The 10,631-nt window shown below is 41.0% G+C and overlaps 1 long non-coding RNA gene across 2 annotated transcripts; it reads right to left on the reverse strand.

Moving 5' to 3' along the window:
- Positions 1-251: 251 nt before the first annotated feature.
- LOC120738328 lies at positions 252-10,302 on the reverse strand. 2 transcript variants are annotated; one of them, XR_005696950.1, is made up of 4 exons: positions 10,068-10,302; positions 9,858-9,971; positions 757-862; positions 252-302 (listed from the first exon to the last, which is right to left on the reverse strand). It is a non-coding gene; the product is annotated as an uncharacterized LOC120738328 (long non-coding RNA). The 2 variants fall into 2 exon arrangements; XR_005696949.1 differs by having other exon boundaries at positions 9,858-10,300.
- Positions 10,303-10,631: the final 329 nt, after the last annotated feature.

Consider the following 10,631-nt stretch of genomic DNA (forward strand, 5'->3'; position numbering starts at 1 on the left):
TTTGGTGTCTTTTTAAGTGTCCAGCCCGGGGTAAAAGACTTTCCACACAAGTCACAGCTGTAAGGTTTAACTCCACTGTGGATGAGTTGGTGTGTTTTTAAGTGTCCAGCCCGGGTAAAAGACTTTCCACACAAGTCACAGCTGTAAGGTCTAACTCCACTGTGGATGAGTTGGTGTTTTTTTAAATTTCCAGGCAGGGTAAAATCCTTCCCACACTCATCACAGCTGTAAGTTTCCTCTCCCTTTCTTCTGTGAGGTTTGTCGGCCTCCTGAGAGCGCTGACTTCTTGCTCCATGTTGGTCCTACAGTGACAGAGATACAAACAGAGGCAGTGAGTGAAATGCAGTCGTGGAATAAACTGAAACTCCCTCCATTGGTGGAATTTAATGTGAGAACAAACACATTGTTGGTGTGTTTCCACCACCTTCTGGTGATAGTATCACATTACAATGATGTGCTACAATGAGAGTTGTAATGAAAATGACATTATTGAAGAAATACTGATCAGCAGAGAATCTCTTTTACTTCAGGAAAAAATCAGAGTTCAACTGATGATATTGTTGTTTCAATGTGTGTAGAGAAAATATGATCTTTGTATATTCTTGCAACTTCTGTGGTTTTTGGTTGTGAATGTAGATTCTTTATATATGGAGGAGCCCAGGATGGAAAAGATAAAGCTGCTGTTAACAGGTTATTAAAAACCAACAAGCTGTACACACAGTTTCAATAACAGAGTAACTGTGATGTTCTTCTCACCTTTTGTGTTGAAGTCATTGTTTCCTCTGTAGTGGCTGAGCTGAGTCCAAATGGCTGAAATTTATCCTCTGCTGCACCACCAGACTCTTCTCCTCCTGTTACTCAGCTGGCACACAAAAAGTATATATTTGTATTTTATCCCTGACAAAAAGAAGCAGAGCAAATAAACATGACTAAAGTCCTCAGTGACAACAATACCTATGAAGCTTCAAGGTGAAACCCCAGAAGCAACTACAAAAAGAAAGTCATCAGTTGCCTACAAGAACTTGAAAGGGAAAAACCTCTGACCCCCCTGCAGATCACCGCCTTTACCCAGGGGATGCTACACCCTGTATATATGGACTTCCATAGATCCACAAAGACGGAGTTCCGATCAGTCTCAATGGTAGCAGTATAAACTCAGCCACCTACAAGATTTCAAGCACCTCATTACCATCCTAGGGGAGCTAGGATGGTAATGAGGTTTTTAAAAAACATTTCGAAACTCACTTTGTTAATGTGGAATTCTAAAATTATTTTACAAATGGAGCACACCCTCCACCTCTACCATTGGTCTGGGGAGAGTTGAAAACTGAACAATCGGGGGAAGGAGTTCCAAGAAAGAAGAAAACTCACCGCATCCAAGCCAAATTTCCATCAGGAATACAAAATCCAGTCCCGACGAGATATAAAAGTCATTTAGGATGAAAGTCTGCCGATCAGCTGATCACTGATCAGTTTCATGATTGAAGTAGCAACAGGAGAGGGAGGGGGAAGAAGTCGCTCCATATATCGGTTGTTAAGCTTAGTGTGGGAATGCTTTCTTGCTTTCTCCGGGACAGCTTTCTCTGAGATGAAATGCTAGTTTTGTAGCGAGCCTCCAAATGCTCCACCAGACCACCGACAGCTCTCTTACGCCACAGCTGCTCTATCACTTGACGCATGCTGCGCCGATGTGCTATGGTTATGAGCTGGGTTACACTATGTCACAAGGTTTTGTGAAGTGCTTTTGTGATATTTAAAGGATCGGATTAAATTTTGTATTTCTTTTCAATAACCGATCAAGTAATTTAGGTGAGTATCGGACCAATAGTATCGGATCTGTCCATCTCAAATCTCAACTGCGGGGGCAGAATAATCCCCTAGTCTGTGGAAAAACATATCTCAGGGCAGTCTACCCCTGAGATTGAAGCAAGAGGAGAAAGAACGCAGAGAATCACCCAACACGGAAGACACTGAGTGTTAAATTACAACAGAGGTTCTAGTTTTAGTACAGAGAGAAGAAGGAGAAACAGCTGAAGATGGTTTTGTGGGAGAGCAAAACACACTTTGTCATGGTCCTGGGTCATTTTGACCCAGCGTTTTGTGTTTCCTTGAAGTTCATTTTTGTGCCTTGTGTTTATTCTGATTTTGTACTAGTTTAGGGTTGAACCTAAAGTTTGGTGTATATTCAGCCCTACCGGTGTCTGTCCTTGGTGCTCTGTTCATGTCCACGTGTTGTGTTGTAAATCAGTCTGTGTGTTTCCTGCTTTAATCAATCAATCAATCAATCAATCAATCAATCAATCTTTATTTATAAAGCACTTTTCATACAAAAAAAATGTAGCACAAAGTGCTTTACATAGTTAAAAGCAGCCCACCCCACCCTCCAACGCACTCCCCACACTCTCATTAACATAAATGATGTGAATACACACATATCCCCCCCCCCCACACACACGGACACTTAAAGAGTAAAAATTGGGCTGGGCTCGCATGAGCCAAGTGAGGAAACACTATAACAGGGAGCCGTCTGCACCGGGAGCCGGTCACAGACCGCAGCCTCCAGGCTGGGCACACAGCAGGAGGGAGGCCAAGGAGCCCCCCCAGCCAGGCTGAGAGGACCCCCAGAAACCCAGCAGCCACAGTCGATCACAGCCCCGGTGCAGAGAGCGCCCTCTGAGGAAACACTGGAGATATGACACAATAGGATATATACAGGGTAAAATGATAAAATAAATAAGAACAGGATACAATATAAATATAAATATAAATATAAATAGAGTAAGAAGATTAAAAAATGAATAAGAATAAAATCAATAAATATTAGGTAAAGTCTAAATTAATAATAGAATAACAGGATAGAATAAATAAGCATAAAATAAATAAACGTTAAGTAAAAGCTAAATTAAAAAGGTGGGTCTTGAGCCTGTTCTTAAAAACATGTACGTTCTCTGCGGCCCTGAGCTCCTCCGGCAGGCTGTTCCACAGACGAGGACCATACCACTGAAAAGCTGCCTCTCCGTGAGTATGTGTCCTGACTTTAGGGACAATCAAAAGGCCAGTACCAGAGGACCTCAGGGTCTGCGAGGGTTCGTATGGTAAAAGCAGATCTGAGAGATAAGAAGGCCCAAGACCATTAAGACATTTAAAAACCAATAAAAGAACTTTAAAATCGATCCTGAAACACACGGGGAGCCAGTGCAGCGATTCTAAAACCGGTGTAATGTGGGCCCGCCCTCTGGTCTTCGTCAGAACACGAGCTGCAGAGTTTTGCAAAAGTTGTAAAGTTGAAATATTCTTCTTAGGAAGACCAGAGAGCAGGGCATTATAGTAATCAATGCGACTGGTAATAAAAGCATGCATCAGCATCTCCGTGTTGGCCCGAGAGAGAATAGGGCGGACTCTGGCTATATTTTTTAGATGATAAAATCCAATTTTGGTTACATGTTTAACATGTGGGATAAAACCAAGCTCAGAGTCAAAAATAACACCCAGGTTTTTCACTTGTAGTGAAAGACATAGTGAAAATGCCTCTAATTTAGACAAGAGTTTCTCTCTCTGAGCCTCAGGACCGACGATTAAAACTTCAGTCTTGTCCTGGTTAAGTTGTAAAAAGTTTTCTGCCATCCAAGATCGTATATCTAAGATACAGTTAAAAAGGGCATCCATTGGTCTGGTGTCATCAGGAGACACGGAGATGTACAGCTGCGTGTCATCAGCGTAACTGTGGAAGTTCACTCCATGCCTCCTGATGACACCGTCGAGAGGGAGCATATACAAATTAAAAAGTACAGGGCCTAAAACCGACCCTTGAGGCACACCACATGTCATTCTATGGATCTTAGAGGAGCATGTATCCATACTCACCATAAAAGTTCTGTCAGAGAGATAGGAAGTGAACCAGTTATGTACAGCACCAGAGAGGCCCACCATGTGTTTCAGTCTGTTTAAAAGAATAGCGTGGTCTACTGTATCAAAGGCTGCGCTTAGATCCAGTAGCACCAGGACTCAGAGCTTTTGGGAGTCCCAGTTACATCTAAGATCATTTAAAACCTTTAAGAGAGCAGTCTCTGTGCTGTGGTTCACCCTAAATCCAGACTGGAATATCTCCAGGATCTGTCTATCATTGAGAAAATCAGTAATCTGAGTAAAAACAAGTTTTTCTAAGATTTTACTTAAAAATGGTAAGTTGGATACAGGTCTGTAGTTATTAAAATCATTACAATCCAAATTGCTCTTCTTCAGAAGGGGTCTCACCACCGCCGTTTTAAAGGCAGCAGGGAAGACACCCAACTGAAGAGAGCAATTCATTATGTATAAAAGCTCAGCCTCAAAAAATCCATAAAGTGTTTTAAAGAGTGAAGAAGGGATTGGATCTAAAAGACATGTGGTGGGTCTCACTGTGGAGAAAACTTTCTTAAGGTTCTCAGCATTAACCAGGACAAAGCTGTCCAGTGTCTCCTCAGGTACAATCGAGCCCTCAGATGTGTTTACAAACATATCGCAATTAGATAAAATATCAGATCTGATGGCGCTGAAGGCTCGTGTTCTGGATTTCCTGTTCTATTCTGACGGTCTGTGTCTGTTGTCATTGTGTTCAGCTTGTGTCCTCCAGTCATCATGTGTAATCAGATCAGCTGTTCTTCCCTCCTGTGTGCGATTACCCGATTACCTTGTGTATGTGTGTGTGTGTGTGTGTATATATAGTGGGTGTCGGTCTGTGTTCGTTGTCGGCTCATCTGCATTTCATCCGTGTATCTCTGCGTTTTTGGTATCCTCCGTCAGTCTGCGTCTCTCTGCCTTTCACCCCGTGTCCTGAGGATTTCTAGTTGCTCTTTAGTTTTCCCAGTTTAGGTTTCCGTTAGTATGTCTCATGATTCGTTGTCTGTTCCTGCCACTGTCACCTGTAAATAAACTCTCACTCATATCATCAGTCGGCTGTCTGCATTTTGGGTCCTCCTTTTCCTCCACACTACACGGCTCAACCCACCAGCCGTGACACACTTAGCCAGATTAGTGTGTTTAGTATGGGACTGACACTGTAGACCATATTTTAATGGAATAGACGTGGACTACATTGAAGTGGAAACACCAGCTGAATAGTGTGAGTGTAGCCTGAGGCTATGTCCACACTAATGCGTTTTTGTTTGAAAATGTATTGTTTTCTCTCCATTTTGGCATCTGGTCCACACTGAGACGGCGTTTACGCTGGTGGAAAGCGCAGTGGTTTCAAAACGCTCTTGAAAACAAATACATCTGAAAATGGTGGATTTGCGTTGCAGTGTGGAAACTTTCTAAAACGATTACGCATGTTAACCTTATGATGCAGTCATGTGACCAATTAAACTAAGATAGCGGAGGGCATTATACAGCAGTTGTTTTGTTTGCTCTCAATTTTGACAGTCCTATTAAAGATTCATATCAGTCTTTACATGCTCCAGATTTCTTGAAATTATTTAACTCTGAATCACTTTTGCAACTTTTTACTTTTGTGTTACTCACAGCAACAAGTCCACCTCACTGTTAGTCCATTTAAAAAACTGTGCTTTTCCTCAACATTTTGCTGCCACGTTTCAAAGAGCCGGTGTTCTGGGAATCCAGACATACCATCTGGGAGACCTGACATACCATCCTACCCGTTGTTTCAGCACATGCGCCAAACCATCCTACCTTTGTTAATCTGAGCTACAAGCATACTTTAACAGCTAAAATTCGGTGGCGAACCATCCTACCTTTGTCAATAACAGCTAGAAACATACTCTGATGGGTAAAATTAAGTGCCAAACCATGATACCTTTGTGAATGTTACCTACAAGCATACTTTAACGGGTAAAATTAAGTGGCAAACTGTCCTGGCTTTTTGAATATGAGCTACAAGCATACTCTGATGGGCAAAGTTAAGTGGCAAAGTGTCATAACTACTTAAATTTGTGCTGGGATTACTCTGTGACAGCAGAAATGTGCATAAACTACTTACGGTAGGAAGTTTTGCCAAAGTAGGATTGTTTGTCAGAACACCAGAAAGTAAATAAGCAGCAGACAGAAATGAGGCAGGTCAAATCTTCTTGCGTTTCACACATGCGCTGTACTGGCACGTAGGAGTGGGTGATATAAACGATATACGATAGAAACTATATAAATTTGCTAACATAGCTGTGTCTGTTGCCATCACGTAGCACAACATTATATACCAGGTAGTCCAACTTCAGTAACCCTGCAAACGCCACTGCTGTTTAGTTTTCTGTCTTCATTTATGTTGGAAGTGGTAGCAGAGCTGTACGTTTTAATTCGTTTCAAAAATCTCTCAGTCAGAACATGGTATGAAATGTTTAGGTGGAAACTAGCGAGCTAACTTCCTGTTAACTTCTAACTCTGTTAAATTTAATAAATTCTGTTTTCATGGATGTAAAACTTAATTGTTACACCCGATAAAGCAGCAATGCTGATGATTTAATTAAAGACGAAAGAATTTAGACCGTTTTTAACTCTTAGTGTTCTTTTGACTTTGGGACCTGAAGGGGACGGAGTTTTGGACCCAGATTACTCCGCGAAGCTCCTCACTATGGCAGCCGTAATGCTCTGACAATCCATCAAGCAGTGCGGCTTACCAAAGTTGTACTAAAACATTTTTTAACAGATTTCTGCAGCCCAAATCGGTTCGAGGTCAGTAAGCAAAACCAGAATTCACACATAAGGCACACTCTCAATTTTTGAGAAAATTAAAGGATTTTAAGTGTGCCTTATAGTGTGGAAAATACGTTATACAGAAGAAAAGAATATATCGTGATATATATCGTTAATGCACATGCTTCAAATGATATCGCGATATGAATTTTAGGCCATATCGCCCAGCCCTACTGGCAAGTAAGGATTTTTGGCCATTTCAATGTGGACGCGCAACGCTGTGAAAACGACTGAAAATGCTAGTGTGGACACGAAATGTTTTCAGAAGAGAACGCCGTTTTCCAATCTATCCGAGCTAGTGTGGACGCAGCCTCACTCAATAAACTATGAACAGATACCGAGGAGAGCAGCAGAAGACCTCATCCAGGAGCTGTTGGAGTACGATTCTTTTTGATGGTAGCAATCAGGCGGAGACTTTTACTGCATTTAACCTTCAGTTACTCTTTATATAGTTAGGTAGGACTCAGACCATGTTTCTTTTTAGCAGAAAAACATCACACCCAGGTAACCTGCAGTGTTGAAAACGTCTTTTCCGACGATGTTTGCTACTCTACAATCTGTCCTACTCTGTAGTAAAATCAGCCACATCTGACCGTCCTGTTGCTCCCATTGAAATGTTGTAGAGCCATTTTTGGGAGCATTTCAAGTTGCTATACATCAATACAACCACTACAGCCTAAATTTTAATAATATGCTTGCATTAAGAGCATAGCAATTACATAAATTGCAAAAAAGTGCAATAAACTACAAAAAAATTGAAAATCGTATTTGATTTTTTAAGATATATTTCTAGTTAGAGAAATTTAAGAGGCTTATCCCTCAAAACTGAAAATACAAAAAAGTTGCACAAAATAGTTTCCCACCATGGGAAATTTTTTTTAAGTGTCTTCATAGTTTTATTTTTGAAATACACAAATTTCTATACACTGCAGGAAAAACGAAAATAAATATTATAATGCAAATTTGCAAAAAAGCAGCATATGCATCAAAATAAACTATTTCCAGCAGTGCAATATGAGTCCTAAGCATCCCAGAAACGACACAGAAAGCCATAAAGTCAAAGATAACTTTTAAAAACACCAGCATAAGCTCATGAGGCCTTGATGGTAAAAAACTACATTTCCGCAAAATGACATCACTTCCGGTTTCGGGCAGGTCATGCGATAGTTCGTGCTGATGGACGTAGGAAGTGTTACGAACAGCTGATCGGATCGGCAAAGCGTGTTTCTGGAATATTATGTTTTTGTTGCTGCAAGTGCTTTTTATGCAGTTTTTGCAAAGCTATATGTGGAAGGAAACTGTGACCTAGGACAAGCTGATGGCATAAGATGTAAGTACAACTCCTCCGGTTTCATATGCAAAAAAAATTATTGCGCTAGCTTACGTGGTTGCAGAGCTACCGGGATTTAAAAATAGTTACGCAAAACAGAGCGCGCCCGCTCCGACCGGCTCTAAAGGGTTAAACTCTCTTAAATTAACTTCCAATAAAAAAGGTTTATCATTGATAGAAATTCATTCAGAAATGTTTAACGAATGAGCTGTCACAACTTTCAAGTACAAAGTTGTTATGAAGTCTGTCACATTCCCCCCCTTTTTTTTCTTTTGTTATCCTTTATTTATTTATCCTTCTTATTTCATTGTACTGTATATTGTTACTCTTATTTGCCTTGTATGTCTACTGTACAAACTGAACTGGAATGTCTGACTGTTCGCTTTATGATTTCCATAAAGTTTCGAAAAAAAACAAAAACCTCTTCGGTCGCTCCCTTCTGCTGTATTTTGCGGCAAAATTCTCCACACCCACCGCCGCGCTATGAATTGTGGGATATATGGGACCACGAAGCGTGCACTGGACCACGCTTGATATTTGGGGAAATCGACGGCGCATTTGGAGTATTGTCCCAATTTGAAGTGTACTTCAAATTGGGACAGCCGTCGTCGCGTGGCGGTGAGGTAATGGTACTTAAAATGCGTACTTCAAGCGTGCAGACCCTGAATTGGGACACAGCCTCTATCCAATTGTTCAGTCTGACGTCACTAGCAGTGTCTGGACCTAAACTCCGCTGCAGGTCCATATATCAAACGATTACTATGGCATTACTGAGAGTTGAAAAACTGTCTAAAGTCTTTCATCTTTAATAAAATGATCAGCGTTCTGCTCTACCAGGTGTAACAATTGAGTTTAACATCCAGGCATCTATGAAAACGGAATTTATGACATTTAACGGAGTTAGAAGTTAGCAGGGAGTAAGCTCGCTAGCTTCTATCTAAATACAATATAGCATGTCCTGACTGCGGGGTTTTGGAAACAAATTCAAACTTACAGCTCTGTTATCACTTCCAACATAAATGAAGACGGGAAACTAAACAGCAGTGACGTTTGTAGGGTTACTGAAGTTTGGCTAGCTGGTATATAATGATGTGCTACGTGACCGCTAGCGACACAGCTATGTTAGCATAATATAAACAAGCTAACTTTTTTTTCCACTCGATAAAAGTTAACGTGAGTGTTCTCGGTGGTCATGAACAAATGTAATCGCATGGCAGGATGCTGTAAAGGGACCAAACTTCAGCCAGGAGAACAACTGAGATAATCCATCCACAATACGAGGTTAGTCCTTCATATACTGCTGCATGGGATGGGCTGTAGCTACATCCTAAGGTTTTAAAAACTGAGCTTAAATAAATGATTAGCGGTAATGAAAGCCGAGGGAGGTCAACAGTGATCACTGACTGTTTTAGGAGCTTTTTGAGATCAAATAGAAGAAAATACAAAACATTAAACAGGTTAACAACACAAAAGCCATATTAAACGCAGACTACTTTAGGCCCGGAAGTAGGATTCGTCGCGTCATCACTGAACAACCGGATTATTCACCATGGGGTTGCCCTCCCCCAGGCTTGTACCTGTGGCTTCCTGTCCTGGGGGTGGGGGTTGACTGTTCTTGGTGGGGGTTGGTTGTTCTCCTGCCCTGCAGCCCATCCTTTTGTTCATATTCCAAGACTAATTTTCTATATGTATTCTTACCCCCTAGCAACCGCCATTTCATAATGTTGCAAGCAATTACAAACTCTACAGTCTGTCTAACTCCAGTGTATACCAAGCAATCTATTATTCTCAACAGAGCTAAACTCAACATAAACTGAACCCACATTAAAGTTAGCTCGGTGCTTACCTTTAGATGAGCCCACAAAAAGCCGAGAGAAACTCCGTGATGAAGGTGGAAGTCTTTCCAAACACAGGAAACAAATCAGGGAGCAGAGACCCACGTGGTTCACGCTGATCTAAACTGCAATCCAGGAGACAAGGGTGTGCAGATCGATGCAGATATCGATCCAAACGTTGATAGTGGTATATGTTCCTGTAAGTTCACTACTTTACTCACGTTTCATGAAAAAGCAGCTCTCTCTGCTGGACTCCACTCCTGCACAGACACTTTGCTCCGCCCCCTTTTCGCGGCTCTGCTGTGATTTGTGGCTGTGCGGTCACATGACTCAGTGTCACAAGGTAACCACGTGGAGTGTTATTTCAAAATTAGCGCCAATCTCCTTTCTAGTGATGGTAAATTTGATTCTTTTTACTGAATCGAGTTTGAATGAGTCACTCACCAAAGCCAATCGAATTTTTGAGTCATTTGATTCACTGAGTCAGTTGACCAGAGAGTGCAAAAATGTACATTTTCACTCAAACTTAATTTGTTTCTCTTTTCATGTAAATCCTACTGCTAAGATGAGTGATTCTAAAACAAAAAAACTATTTTATAGAGCAAAAAAGAGCAAAACATTTCTAAAATTAAGCAATTTCCTATCAACATTTCTTAATAAACATTTATTTTGTTTATTTTTATTTTATTAGTATTTTCCTTAAATGTGTCAAATATATATTTTCTCATCTAAATGTCCACTGAGCTGTGAGCCAGGGGGCGGTAATGCGCCTTAACATTGGTTGC

Source organism: Simochromis diagramma, unplaced genomic scaffold, assembly GCF_900408965.1.
Source record: "Simochromis diagramma unplaced genomic scaffold, fSimDia1.1 OVJJ01000300.1, whole genome shotgun sequence".
NCBI classification, from domain to species: Eukaryota; Metazoa; Chordata; class Actinopteri; order Cichliformes; family Cichlidae; genus Simochromis; species Simochromis diagramma.